Below are 13225 nucleotides of genomic sequence, written 5' to 3'. Positions count from 1 at the left end.
GCGACCAGACAGCAAGTGTGAAAAATCGGGACGGGGGTGGGGGGTAATAGGAGCCTATATAAGAAAAAGAACCAAAAATCGGGACTGTCCCTATAAAATCGGGACATCTGGTCACCCTATCCTCCAGGGACTCTGTATTTACCTCCACTATCCTGGGCTGCAGCCAGCCCCTCACCCGCAAGAACATAATTCCCACTGGGAAAAAGTTCTCCCCCACATATTCTTTCCTGCGGGGCTCCCTGGACTGCAGGCTATAGAGAGAACACCCGAGGCTGCAATTTGTTGGGCCTACATGAGGAAGTGCGAGCAAAGGCTGTAACCGCTGGACCAGCTACCATCCGAATACCCCACATCCAGGTATGCCTAGCTCCCCGCCCCTCACCTCAGACCCCTAGGTGCAGATGGGCCTGAGTAGACTGGACATCCCCCACATACTTCCCCTCTCTGCCTGCTTCCCTCAGGCATCTGTTCCCTGAGCAGAATGCGGGTCACAAACACACAGGCGAGATGGGTTGTCATGACCTCCGGGACAGGGGCTGCTGACTGGCACCCAAGTGCCGCTCGTGACAAGGACTGAGGTGTGCCAGGACTTTCCTTTGGCTTATTCTTGGCTCAACACGGCATCTGCCCTTCTCCAAAAGCTGCCAGGAAGTGACAGCGTTAAGAAATCCCACCAAGAAAGAGGCAGCAGGCCTGGTACCAGGCTCAGTGTGGTATGCAGGTGACAGAGAGACAGTGAGCAGACGCATGAAGGAACCCACCGGTCTTTGCTTTCCGTTTGGAGCGAGAGGTAAAGGTAAGAAGGCAAATCTCTCAGCCTGGTTGGCCCCTTATTGCCAACTCCCAGAACCAACCCCAGAAGAGAACCCTCCGTAGACAAGTCGTCTCTCTATGAACTGGGCAGGGAAGGAAGGAATTTACAGCGATGGGCTTAATGCAAACCTGCCACTGGGATTTACAGCTCCACAAACTTGCTTTCCCACAGGGAAAGGGCAATCTCTTTGCTGCACCTTTCGACAGCTGCATAAATAGAATAGTAAGAAGCCGCTAATGATTCTGGATGCCTGACAGGAGATGCCCTAAAGGGTTTGACTTGCACCGGGGAGAGATTACGGGGCGAGATTTGTTTGTCTACACAGCAAAGTTGTACAGGCTTAATTTAAGGTGCGACATTAAACTAATTTAGTTAAACTGGTGCCTAAGGCTGCGTGGACACTTACTTAAAAAACAGGTTTATTTAAGTTTAAATTTGCAGTGCTGCCTAAAAAAAACCCCACACAAGCATGACAATGGCTATGCAGCAAGTGTGCTGAGCCACTGCCCATCCGGCTGACCAGCATTGGCTTGTTCTGGATGTCTGCATTCGAGCTGGGAGGTGTAATCTGCAGACACACCCACACACCCACACTAGCTTTGATCAGAGCTAGCGAGCTAAAAATAACAGTGTCGCCATGGTCAGGGCCGGTTCCAGCATTTCTGCCGCCCCAAGCAAAAAAGCCGCGGTTGCGACCGGCGGCAGCAATTGGAAAAAAAAAAAAAAAGCCGCGATTGGCGGCGGCAGTTCGGCGGCAGGTCCTTCGCTCCTAGAGGGAGTGAGGGACCTGCCGCCCCCTCCCTTGGCCGCCCCAAGCACCTGCTTGTTAAGCTGGTGCCTGGAGCCGGCCCTGACCACGGTGGCACGAGGCCTAGAGTACAATCCTGTCAAGACCCTATGCACATACTAGGGTAGCTAGCCTCTCCCACCACTCCACTTCTGTTTTTAGAGTGCTGTCTGCTCAAGGTGGGAATTTGACCGGCCAGCTCAAATGTAGAGAGATGCACCCTTGTTTCCTTGTGCTCCCCCATCTGTCTGTACCCACTGGTTGTCTCATGTCTTTTGTCTTATACGTAGGTGTAAGCTTTTTGTGTCTGTTGCCCAGTGGAGCTCTGGTCCATGACCGGGGCTCCTAGACACTATTACAAATAATAATAATAGAAAAGGCCTAAGTGACTTGCCTAAAGTCACGCAAGAAGCCTTTGTCAAAGCCAGGAACTGCATCCAGGGCTTCAGGACATGAGTCGCCTTTATGCAGCCCTGGCAGCGTAAAGGGCCTTAGAGTGGGTGTGAATGGAGCCCGAGTCCCCGCCTCCGTGTCCTGGCTCCCAGTCATGTGTCGTGCCTGGCTGCCTTTCCCTGCGGGGTGATCCAAACTGCAGAGATGCAGGTTGTAGAAGGAGGGACATAAGCTCACTTGGAGACGATCCTGCTGAAAGGAGTGTGCAGTTTCCCAGGAGTGCAGGCGACTTTCCGTGTCTGATTTTCCCTCTGGGAGTCAAATGATTCCCTTATTATAGATACTGCAGACTCGCCAGGAGCAAATGACTCCGACTGGTTAGCGGGTGGAACTGAATTACTGTGGCTGAACTGAAGGCAGCACCAGGTTTATAGGTTTTCTTTGTAACTGCTTTGTTTCATCTTCCTAGCCCAGGCTGGGAGGAGGGCATCCTGGGCCTGCGATCAAAATGGGAATGTTAAAAGGCTCCGTGCTTGTAAAAGCCCAGGTCAGAGGCAGGCTCTGTACAGGCAGGGGATGTGTAAGGTCCCCTCCAAAATTACCCTGCTGATTATTTAGACCTGAAAAGTGTTAGCCATGGAAAGTAGCCAGCGAGGTATGGTCCCTTCCCCAAGGAATGGGCAGGCTCGCTGCTGTGGAATCCTTACCTGCAGCCCTCCCACTATTCCAGCCCTACAACCCCCCACCAGCTCCGCTGGTGTCCCCCAGTCCTGCTCTGCAGCTCCCTCCAGCTGTGCAGAGGTTTTCAATCGGCTGCTCCCCTGCTATTCCAGCCTCGGGCCCCTCTCTCCCATGGATCTCTCAACTCTGCCCGATGGCGTCTCTGTTCCATCCATTTGCGTCACCAGACGGAACTCAAGCGAGAGAAATTTCCTTGTCCCAGAGTCTGGATTCCCCAAACGCACACAAAAAAGCGTTGCAGCCAGGACACAATCCAAGCCAAAAGGAAAGTAGCTTCCCTTTCTCCGGGGCCTTTCATTCATAGAATCATAGACTATCAGGGTTGGCAGGGACCTCAAGAGGTCATCTAGTCCAACCCCCTGCTCAAAGCAGGACCAATCCCCAACTAAATCATCCCGTTCAATGGGATCCCGCTGTGCTTTGCGCAGAGCTAGACAGATAATTTCGCCTACTCACCCCTTGAGTGCAGCCACTTCTGGGGGATGTCAGCCGTTCTAAGAAGGCCGGTCTTCAGTTTGGGACAGGAAGTGATGAAGGCCACTTGAAACTGCGGCAGCAATTAATGAAGAAGGAATGGCAGCGCCCAGATTGGACTTTTTGTCCCTGACACTGGTGCTAGCACCACAGCTCTTGACAGAACTGCACAGGATATTTAACGTCCACAAATGGTTAGTTCTTGGTTTTACGTCTCACCTGAAAGAAACCTCAGCAGCACCATCCCCCCCCCCCCCCACAAGCACATTGGGGTCAATACTTATAAGGAAGTGCCCACCCAGTGAGCTCCCTGAACCACAGCGCCCCAAAGCACTGCGCTGAGGTCAGTACTGACTCAGAGAGAGGAGCGCCCCCTATGGACTCACCCACACTACCGCCTGCACCCATTTCTCCATGAAGATCAGCCCTTCGAGTGCTACCCAGGACCTTACCCTGCTGAGCCGTGGGATCCTGGGAGGCTGGTTTGACTACAGGGCCTAGAAACCGATTGGCTTTTTGTTCTTACCGGCTGGCTGCAGACGTACAGCCTTTCCCACCTCAGTGCACTGGGAGTAGCCCAGCCTGTTGCACCTGCCATCCGGCCGCAGACATTAGAAGAGAGACACCGAGTCCCATCTCCGGGGCCTGGACTTGCTATGGTATATTCTGTATGGACAGCAGCGGAGCCTTTAACTGGGACTCTCAGGGGCTTCGGCAGCTGGGCTTTTAAAGTTCCTTCCACTCCCAGCCTGGCTGAGCCATGCAAAGCTTGGGCCATCTCGGGAGCCTTTCCGTGCACATCTGACTCCAGCCAGAGAGGAGAGTGCTTCCAAAAGGCTGCAGCTGGCAGTTTTCTGCGTTGTCCCCAGTCACATGCAGAGAACTGGAGGGCTTTCATTTGAGAGACAGCTTTAAAAAAATAATTCCAGACTGCCCAGTTTCCGGCCCAAATTCAAGGGGCCGTTTGCCCACAGAGACGCCTTTCGTGTCTGGATTTTCCCACCTCACCGTTCTCCCCCTTTTCTGCTCCCATTCATATATCAGGCACTGCTGACCGCAGTCGGAAACGGGGATACAGTCAGCTGCTGTAAGGATTCTGCAGCAAGGCTCTCGCTCTGTAGGTCAGTATTTCCCAAACGGCCGGTCCCGACCCACCAGTGGGTTGCAGGCACGTTCAAGGTGGGTCACAGGGCCGGTGAGGAGGAGAGGGCAGCCGGGGCCAAACCTGAGTGACGCTATGAGCCCAAGTGCCAGGTGGCAAAGCCCGGAGCGTGGAGCTGGGCCCAGCCCTGTGCAACAGGAGGTGTTGGGGTGAGTGTGGGTCGGGCTTGCTCCCCAAACACCTCCCGCCTCCCGTCTGACCATGATACAGACCCCTTTAATGCCCCCCGGCCCCTCCACATACATCCCCAAACCTCCTAAGGAGCCCTCTCCCTGCCCAACACCAGCACAGATATTACCTGGCGTGGTAGCACATGGAACATAGGCACAAGATTTTTGTTCCCTTCCTGAATGGACTTGGTGTTTGCATTTACTCGCCCTGTTGAAATGCCACAAGTGCTTAGGGGATGCTGCTGCTGCAGGGCTGTTTGCTACAGTCACGAGATTAAAACCCACCTGTGGGCCATTACATTACTGGCGGAAAAGAAAAAATGTCTTTGGCCACTGTGTGAAGAAGAGGAAGAGAAGAGCTGGGAGAACAAGGCGTTAATCCGGCTGGGGCGGTTTCCAGCCCAAGACCCAGCCCAGCCATTGTCAGGAGCTCATTTTGGGGGCTCATGGGTAGGAATGTAATACCTCAGCAAACAGCTTTTTGAAGCAATTCTGGGGCCGGGTGGACTGAACCATGTTGGCAGGGACATGGGGCTTTTTCTTCCACGCTGCTCAGTACAGCAATTACATTACTAATTTGTTTTTCTGCTGAGCCTTTCTCCAGGGGGCGCGGGGATTAAAGTTGTGCACTGTCACAGATGTCTCACTTGATGGTCTTGATTTCATACCGGGAAATGGTTTATTTAGCGTTCTGCCTTAGGATGCGGAGGAAAGATGTGGGCGGGGGGGAGAAGAGGAAATACCTTCTCTGCCTACCCACATTTGCCCTCTGTGCATTATTCTTCCTGACGTAAACTGCTGAGGAACATTGCAGCGTGTTGTTGAACAGCTGCCGCGCTCCTTCCCAGAGGGGGCTGCATTCCAATGGTTGGCAGACATGATCCATGAATATGTGGTTTGCAGATGCTTCGGGATCCCTTCCAAATGAAAAGCACTACATCAAAACAAGTTATTCTCCATTTGGGCCTTGATAATGGGCAGAACTGCCTGCCTACGAACTAAGAGTGGTGTTTTTTTAAGCACTGCTAATAACACAGGGGTATCACATATACAACTCTTGAGCCTTGTCAACTCTAGGAAAATTCCCTGGGTGCCAGCTGAGATGGTGCTGAATGTGGTATAAAGTCAGGATTAGACTGAAAAAACCATGATCGGGGCGCTTTTTGGAAACCGTGGTTAAAAATATGCTCAATTTATGAAAAAAATCTATGGGCTTATAACTTTCCCATATGCACCCAGTTAGGCATGTAATTCCCTATTTATATTCCCATCCAGCTCTGAAAATCACACACACGAGCATTTTAGTCTTCATGAGCCTGATTTTCTGAAGAGATGAGCCCCCACAGCGCCAATTCACACCGTGTGTTCAGCACTATCCCTCGTTTGTAAATATTTTGGACTCCCCCCTCCCCCTCTAATTTTGCAAAAGATTAAAATATTTCAAACCAGCTAAACTGAAAAAAAATTCAACGAAAGATTTTGTTGATATTTTGGGTGCTCTTTTCTGCCAAATTTTCGATGAAAAATTGGGTTGAAAAGTCAAAATAGTTCAACCAACTCTTCTCAACCCTTCTAAAAATCCAGCCAAATACTCATGGCATGGCTGAGTCTGCTGTGTAGTAGCTAAGACCCCACCCTTCTTCCGATAGGCACAGACTTGTGGCACACGGCAGCATGGCCAACATTTTAGTTCTGTGTAGTTTAACTACATACTCTGTGCTTTAGGGACCAAGTCTGACGAATGCTTCCTGGTCCAACCAGCATGGCTCCCTTTAACATCTGGAGCGCTAGTAATTCCCATAAAACCATGGTTCAGTTGTTCAGCCCCTCTACCCAAATCAGGACTAAACCAACAGTTGTAACACTGTGCGCTCCTATGACACTATTTTGCCAACAATCGGAGTTTGCTGTTGCCTATTCCATCTCACAAACACCTTGTGAGGTAGGCGAGGGATATTAAAGGATCATTTTACGAGCCAGTAAAACCGCAGCCACCGCTGCGGTGAGGCCCGGCACAGCCACGCCATGCAATGGGCTAGGGCCCCAACTGAAGAGCAGCACATCCGGCTGAAACTGCAGGTGGACATGGGGGAGGAAGAATGTGGTTTTTCTAATAATTTGGCTAGGACATAGGGGGCTAAAACCTCTGCTCTACAACATGTCCTATGGGATCTTGACTGCGCGCCAGCTGCCGGCAGGATCTTTGCTTTGTCTTCGCATCACTTAAGAGCATAAACCAACTGACACGCAGGCCGACCTAGCCCTATGCTACGGCACGGACTCCAAAGGAAAATGTCTTTCAGCGCCAACGGGGCATTCGAAGGAGGCCAATAATTGCTGAGCAGATGAGAAGGCAGCTCCCTGTCTCTCGCGGCCTGAGGAGTAAGTGAGCTAAGGAGCTGATTTCATGTCACAACCTCTCGCTCTCTGGCCTCCCCAGCCCCACTTTCTTCTCTTTCGTTTTACTGACCACACTGAAGGGCGAGGGGGAACACAGGTCCCCGCTCTTCTGATTGGGAGCAGGGTGGATGAATCAAGGAGGTGTCAGAGTTAAATCCATCGCTTTTCATCCAGCAGCTCATGCAGCTCCTCCGAATTTCTAGTCCCGCTCCACAACTGGGGTAATTCAGTAGCGTTGTTAGCTGCTGTAAATGAGCATAGCTGCACCGAAGCTAAGGATCTGGCCCTCTTTCTTTCTATAATCTCACCGAATCCCCCATCTGTCCCCCCTCCCCCGTGGATGAAATAGCAACAGCTCGCTAATAAAAACCAAAAAAGGTGAGGATTACAGGTGGAATATCATCCCACCCTGTTAGCAGAGCAAATGGAGAGAGAGGAAGTCACCCTGGGGGAATAGAGGACAGGCGTCCGCTCCGTTTAGCTCCTTGCGCATGAATCTGCTGCAAGCCAGGAAGCACGGACTGAATCCAGATTGGGGATGTCTTCCAAGGACTCCTGATGGCTGCCGGCTGTGGTAGGAGAGACGAGTATGTGAAGTGGGAGGGGAAAAGGGTCTTGTCTGATTCCCTTTCCCGCCTTTTGCTCCTATTGTTCACTTTATGGGTCTGTGAACATGGTGCTCAGGAAGGCAAGGAAATAAAGGCCTTCTGAAGAGCCGGTCACAGAGCAAGAAAGGTGGCTAGCGTAAGCGTCCTCCTTTTTCCTGTACTGTCCCTCTGCCAACGCACCTCAGCCAGATCGACAGTGCCCTTCTAAGCCAGCCCTTGGCTTCTCCCGCAGCTCTGCAAACGCATCTTTTGAACCCCACTGCTATTCCAGTCCTGGGCACACCCCGCACTCAGCTCTGCATTTGGATCCAACTCCCACTCTGCCGCATTCCCTGCTAGGCCTTTCTTGGGTTTCCCCTCCTCAGCGTTGCCAATCCCGTTCAGTTCTGACTTGCAGCCCCAACCCCGCCATTCTAGATTAGAACTGCATGAAGGAAAGAGAAAAGATTCAGTACAGCAACGAGAATCCTGTGTGACCTCAGCCCACCCATATCTAGGTTTATCCGCAGGCTGTCTGAAACCTCCTGTTCTCAGGAGATACAGAGAGGCCTTCCCCAGCTTGCGTGGTTGGTGTCCATAGCCTCTGTTCTCAGGAGATATGTAGAGGCCTTCCCCAGTTTATGTGGCTGGTGTTTATAGCCTCCTTGCAGAGTAGAATGAGGAGATCCTTGGAAGCATATGAAAAAATGCCAGGAAAATGTAAGAAAAGCAATGCAAAAATTTATATTTTATTTTAATTCAAAAATTTAAAATAGCTTTCAAATTCAGTAAAGTATGCCTGGACACAATGAAAAGCCTCATATACAGAGACAGATAAATTAACTTGAATATACTGCAGACAAGCCAAGTGTATGTATAGATTACATATTTACAATTTTTTAATGTAAACCATATTTATACATTTTATTACATTTACAAAAAAGCCAATCTTCCACTACTGTTTACTACAATAATGAAAAAAAAAACCCATTTACATTGTGTCTTTTTTTAACTGTACAAACTTTTGTTTCATAAAAATATATCTCTGTACAAAAGAGGGATTTTTTTTCTTTTTCTTTCTTTCTTTTTTTTTTTTTAAACATAATGCAAGTCCGATGGGCACAAGAATGAAAAATATGTCACATTTCATGACCTGGCCAGCTTGCAAAAAAAATGGGGCAGTACCACCTTTGAACTGTTGCATGAACAGCAATGAAAACTGGTACATAATTGGTTGAAAGCAGCTAGTGCTGTGTTTAAATAGAGCCACAGTTCATCCTGCCATGCTATTCAAAGACATCTGGTGGATTCTAAACCTCTATGTATATCCTGTACTGTTGCATTATCTGAACGAATCAGAAAGGCTGAGAAGTAGAATGTGGGGCCCTTAATTCTTTAGTTAACTGTGTGTGTGTGTGTGTGTGTGTGTGTGTGTGTGTGTGTGTGTGTGTGTGTGTGTGTGTGTGTGTGTGTGTGTGTGTGTGCGACTGCCCTCTCCTGAACAGAATCAGAACTGCTCAAATATGTGTCATAGATCCTGTCCTGCTCACAGCTGGCAAAGATTCTAATTTAGGTCAAGTGGCAGGGGCTCTGTATGTCGGAAGCAGGAGGACGTCATTTCTGTCCCCACTCTTGGTCTGAAGTTCTGAAGCAGAACAGTAAGTGTGAAGGTCGAGAGGGCTGCCAATTTGATACAATAATTATCAGCAGAGCATGAATGATTGCAAGAGGATGCTCTCTTGCTAATTGCACAGTTCTCCTTCTAGGGGAGCTGGGTCCTCACAATATACCGGGGGTCACTAAAAAGGATAGGAATAAGGCTCTGTGCAATCAGCTGGGGAGCTTATTTGGTTGAACTAGTGGCTGGGATAATGGAGGGAGACCAGAGAGAGGTCTCAAATCTTCAAATCTGAAGCTGGTCACCTATTTGCAGGCAAAATAAAAATCACTGGGCGGATCCTTAGCTTGGTTACACCTTTGAGCTCACAGGAGTTACTCCACATTGACACATGTGCAAAGGCAAGAAGCTGGCCCTGTGGCTATGAGACCGAATGCTGCTGCACACTTCAGTCACGCGGTATGGAGTGCTTTTCTTATACATCCGTCTATCTCAATTTGCAATTGGATCCAGACCCTCTATCAATCCACACAAGTGGGGATGGGGACGGAATGGGACTCATGACCCACAAAATCTTTGCTTTAGAGGGAGCTGCTCATCACCACTTTAACCCCCCACTAAAAAGGGAACTCCCCCTCCCCCAGTAGCACCAGGATGCCGTCTCAGCCTCATCAATGCATTGGGTACGACCTGTTGCTAGTGTCCTGCTTGGGGAGCTGCTCTTTGTCAGCACGGGCCCACTACCCAAACTGTCAAGGAGCAATACGTGAGCAGCCCCTGGCATCTCACTGGCACCACTGGCGTTCATTGCAGGATCGGCGCCTTGGTTCTTCATAGATTCCAAGGCCAGAAGGGACCACTGTGATTATCTAGTCTGACCTCCTGTATAACACAGGTCGGAGACGTGCCCCACAGTAACTACTAGGGCAGATCCGTTAGAAAAACTGCCCATCTTGATTTAAAAATGGCCAGTGATGGAGAATCTACCACAACCCTGGCTAAGCTGTTCCAGTAGTTAATCACTCACACTGTTAAAAATGTAAGCCTGCTTTGAATACGCACACATACACAAACACACATGCATGCATGCGTCTCTTCCCAATCAATCTGAGCAGCATGGTTCTGGGAGCGCAACTGGCCATTTTTTGGCAGGCTGGCTGTTGAGCAAACAGGCTGTAGATCACTGCTTATTGTAAGACAGCTGTCTAAATAATAGATAGAAGTAAAAATAAATATATCTATATCTCCAGTAAAGGGGAAAGCAAAGAAAAGAACTACAGTGTGGTTTTAATCAGACAGGAACCTAGACAATATTAGACAGGGGAAAGATACTGTTTAAAACCAAACTTAAATGTAAATAACACCTTGGGTTTTTATTTTTTTTTAAAGTCTCGTCTCCTCTTCAGTAACAAAAAGCTTCTTCTTCTAAGTTCATTTGACACATACTGGTCTAAGTCTGCTGCATTTGGGAAAAGCGGTCGGCTCATGATGTGATAAAACGGCACGGTTGCTTTCTCTGACTTCAGCCCTGACTAAGAAAGAGCTACTCAAACCAAACAGAATTAAATCCTGAATCAAAACCTAAATCCCTTTATTGGAGCCGATCAGTCTCATCACCAAAGCATCATTCTTTGAAGGGAAAAATAATAACATCAAGTCTTCTTATCTGCTTTCATTGCGGTCAAAACAACCTTTTGGCCTCTGAGAAATACAGTCCACGGCACTGCATTGAAATTAAAGCCCTTACTGTATTGCCATGTGGAGGATCAATATGGAAAGGGCAAAGGTTTCTGAACTCACTAGGGGGAAAAATTATCTGTATTTGTAGGGTCTATTTTGAAAAAGAAGTTTTCTTTTTTTCTCTCCCCCTAAATTTTTGTGTGTGTAGATGTTTGTGTAAAGAGTTACAGAAGATTAGCAATCATTACCCGCTGGGACAGGAGGGACAGAGAACCATTGGTTGAGAGACTCAATTCCTATTGGCCCCATGGTGACCTCTGTGATTTAGAGAAAGGATGTTGAAATTAACAGCAGCAGCAGAAGAAAACCAAGGGAAAAAATCAATAAGAAGGGAAAAAAAGATTTTCCTTCTCTCTAACCAAAAAAATCCTCGTTCAGAACTTTTGCATCACTAAAAGCCCTTGCCAAAAACCAAAACAAAAATCAACAACAAATAAACCAATCATCTCTCCCTTCCAGAAGTCGGACGTCTCAGTTACACCCATAGGCATTTTGTGCCGTGCAACCCGAAGTCCATCCCTTTGCCAAGAAAGCTTTTTCCCAAAAGCAATGGGGTGTTGGTTTCACAGAAGCCCGCAACAACTGTTTCCTCTGCTAGAAAAGTACTCATCCGGCATTAACTGCTTCTCTTGAGATAATGAACAGCAGGTTGGCAAGGCAATTCAGAAGGCGATCACCTGCCTTCTAAGGCTCAGCAGCTGGGCGCTGTCTGATTTCTGAGCAGCAGCACTGGGATCTTGAAGTTGGCCAGGAGGAACTGGAAGTGGCTCAATGGAGGGGAAAAGGAGAGGTTCTCCCGAGCTGTGCTGGAGGAGACACTTTGGTTGGCTTGATTATCCACTGCAAGACGTGGTGGGTGGGTGAAGATGAGGAGGATGGATGGCAGCCTAGCAGGCTCTCTCTGGAGTAACTCAAAGTCCAACAAAGGAGCAGCAAAACTTCTCCACAGCCTCAGCATGATTGGGGTAGGGAAGAGAATGACCGAGGACTAGTGAGGTGAAACACAATCATCAACAGGACACCTGCCTGTGGAGAATTCTGGGGCAGTTGGGGAGGAAAGGAGAGAGAGAGAGAGGAGCAAGTTATTATTAGACATGCAAAAACCAGAGAACCAGAGGCAGTTTCACTATCTTTCTGAGGCCAGGGCTACCCTAGGAACTTTTGCTGATGTAGCAATACTGGCTAGGGGTGGGGATGCTGCTTATACTGGCAAAAAGAAGTACTTTTGCTGGTGTAGCTTATGTTGATCGCCAAACCTGTCTAAGATATACCAGCAAATACACTTTTTGGTGATATTTTCTAGTGTATACCTGGCCTAAGATATACCTTACCTTGCACCCATTACCATAATATCTGAGCACCTCACCGTTTGTAATGTATTTACCCTCCCACCCCCACGCCTCTATGACATAGGGCAAGGCTATGATTCCCACCGTACAGATGGAGAACTGAGGCATAGACAAGCTAAGTGACTTGACCACGGTCACAAAAGAAGTCTGTGGCAGAGCAGGGACTTGAAGCCAGTTTTTCCAAGTCTTTTACTGGCCAAACCACTGGGCCACCTTGCTCCTCTCCTCCCACTGTGCACAAGGCAGTCTCAGTAACAGCATCATGGTCTCTGCTTAAAGATGGAACCAAACTGCAGTGATCAGATCCAAAGTGTTTGGATGTGTGGATCTAAGGTGTTGGGGACGATCTCAAATCTCTTCCTCTGTATAATAGCCTGGTGTGTCTGCCTGCCAGCGATGGATTCCCAAACATTTGGGTTCAAGCACTGGCGCTGACTGACTGAACCTGTCTCTACTCCCCTTAACAAAAGCTGAGATGAGTCACAGATCTGACTGTAATAACTTTCTAACTGTTAGGTGCTTATCTGAGCCCAATTACCATGGCATCTAAGCACCTTACAATCTTGCAATGTATTTATCCTCCCAATGCCCCTGTGAGGTAGAGCAGGGCAGTTATCCCTATTGTACAGAGGGAACGGAGGCAGGGAAAGGCTCAGTGAGTTGCCCAAGGTCACACAGGAGGTCTGTGATAGAGCCAGGAATCCAGTCCTGATCTTGAGTTCCAATCCAGCGCCTTCACCACAAGGCTATTCACGCTCCCCGAATTCACAAGGGACTCGAACGCAGGCTCCTGCTGAAACCACTAGGCGAGATTCCCTGCCTGCAATTTTGTATTTTTATTAAGGGAATGATTCCAGTTTGAAATTTAGACTCACTTCCCCCCTCCCCCCACCAGGTGTCTGTTCTCCTCACTGGGGGGGGGGGGGGGGGAAGGGCAGGGGTGAGCATGTGCCTCTCGGCGGGTTGGACTTAGAATTCCAAAAGATGCCA

The sequence above is a fragment of the Emys orbicularis genome, chromosome 23, assembly GCF_028017835.1.
Source record: "Emys orbicularis isolate rEmyOrb1 chromosome 23, rEmyOrb1.hap1, whole genome shotgun sequence".
In the NCBI taxonomy this organism is placed as follows: domain Eukaryota; kingdom Metazoa; phylum Chordata; order Testudines; family Emydidae; genus Emys; species Emys orbicularis.
The sequence above is the reverse complement of the archived record's forward strand: the minus strand, read 5'-3'. Positions refer to the sequence as shown.